A 2,177-nucleotide genomic window follows, 5' to 3' on the forward strand; every position below is an offset into this window, starting at 1 on the left:
TTTAATTATTTATTATTTAGTTTAGTTTTTAGATTTAATTTATAGATTTAGTTTAATTAGTTTAAATAAATTATAAAATTAATAGTTTTAGAAAATAAATAATATAAAAATAATATTTTTATAAAAAATTGTACTTTTTACAACTTTAAGTATATTTTTATATTTTGTCTCTTTTTAATTATTTTAGCGTAATTTTTGTATTTTTCGCTCGTATTTAGTTTTAAGACATAGTTTTTGCCATAGTTATTTTTATTTCTAGATTTTTAGGCTTTGCCGTAAAATCCCTTAAGTGCTTTTTCTTTAGACTAAGATTTAGGTGCTTTAGAATTTTGCGACGCCTTTTTAAGTTTTAGTACCTTTTTAAGATATTGCCATTTGGGATATAGTTTTTCTTTTAAGCCTTAATATTTTTAGACTCAACTTTTAAGTTTTAGTTTTTAGTTTCTTTTTAAGTTTCGACGCGCTACTTTCTTATTTTTATTTTTCAATGCCTATTATTTTTCAATCTTTTATTTTTCGACGTTTTTCGACGCGCTCTTTTTCTCTCTTATTTCTTGCCATTCTAGTTTTAGGACATAGAATTTTCTATCTTCTTCTCTAAAATTTCTTTAAATTACGAAAATTTATTTTAAGTGGTTAAATTGATAGACATTAAAATTTTCTGGTTCGTAGTAATAGTTGGATTTGTACGTGGACTGGGTTATTGGAGTCAAACAGTACTCAATTATATTGAGACCAAACGAATCCTGCCCCTCTGCTGCATCTTTTGGCTATTCGAAACGTGGGCAAAATCAAAAAAGTCTATTAATTGGATAACTTATATAATTTTTCTTTCTTTTTTTAAAAAAAAAAACTAATAGGATATTCAGTGAATGCACCGAGCAAAACGTTCAACACCTTTTGTACGTTCACCACCTGTAACTCGATCAAGACATCTAGCAAATATTGTTGCCGTTGATTTTTCTTTAGAATCGTCATCCAGTCGACCAAATACTCCAATTCAAATTTCCGATAATCCATTCTTTGAACCCGACCTCACAATTGAGAATCCGGAGAATATTCAGGAACAATTCATAGATCCTGAACCACTAATCTTTCCTCTGGAACCACCAATCATTCAAATAGAGATTGTTGAGGAACCAACCATTAAATCAGAATCCTCTAGTGATTCAGATTCAACAAATTCAATCATGGAAAATCTGGAACCTCTAAGTATGGAACACCGAATGAGAGCTAAACGCACTGGCCAAGGTCACGCAATTACTCAACCTGACATTAATGCGCCAGATTATGAAATCAAAGGACAAATTCTACATATGGTGACTAATCAATGCCAATTTAGTGGTGCGCCGAAGGAAGATCCAAATGAACATCTTCTTACCTTTAATAGGATCTGCACTCTATTTAAAATAAGAGAAGTTGAAGATGAACAGATATATCTCATGTTATTTCCCTGGACTTTAAAGGGAGAAGCCAAAGATTGGTTGGAATCGTTACCTGAAGGGGCGATTGATACATGGGACGTTTTAGTTGAAAAATTTCTTAAACAATTCTTTCCGGCATCTAAAGCCGTAAGACTTCAAGGAGAAATTGTTACGTTCACACAGAAACCAAATGAAACTCTATATGAGGCATGGACCAGATTTGAAAAGTTATTGAGAGGATGTCCGCAACATGGTTTAGACACCTGTCAAATAGTACAAATATTCTACCAAGGATGCAACATCACTACAAGGAAAGACATAGACATAGCAGCTGGTGGTTCCATTATGAAGAAAACAGAAACTGATGCTTATAAAATTATTGATAACACTGCTTCCCACTCACATGAGTGGCACCAAGAAAAAGATATCGTTAGATCATCTAAAGCAGCTAGAGCTGAATATAGCCATGACTTAGATTCTATTTCTGCAAAGATAGATGCTGTCGAGAGACGAATGGAAAAGATGACTAAGGATATACACTCAATACGAATTAGTTGTGAGCAGTGTGGAGGACCACATTTGACAAAAGATTGTCTCAGTATTGAACTAACAATGGAACAAAGAGAGAATGTTTCATACATAAACCAAAGGCCTGGAAATAATTATCAGAATAATTATCAACCGCCAAGACCAATCTACAATCAAAATCAGAATTATAACCGAAATGTTCCATACAACAACCAACAAGGTCCT

The 2,177-nt window shown here is 32.4% G+C and overlaps 1 non-coding gene across 1 annotated transcript; it reads right to left on the reverse strand.

Annotated features, from left to right (window-relative positions):
• Positions 1-1,574: 1,574 nt before the first annotated feature.
• Positions 1,575-1,681, reverse strand: LOC139903430 (small nucleolar RNA R71). Its single transcript, XR_011778250.1, has one exon. It is a non-coding gene; the product is annotated as a small nucleolar RNA R71 (small nucleolar RNA).
• Positions 1,682-2,177: the final 496 nt, after the last annotated feature.

Source organism: Rutidosis leptorrhynchoides, chromosome 3, assembly GCF_046630445.1.
Source record: "Rutidosis leptorrhynchoides isolate AG116_Rl617_1_P2 chromosome 3, CSIRO_AGI_Rlap_v1, whole genome shotgun sequence".
Classification (NCBI taxonomy): domain Eukaryota; kingdom Viridiplantae; phylum Streptophyta; class Magnoliopsida; order Asterales; family Asteraceae; genus Rutidosis; species Rutidosis leptorrhynchoides.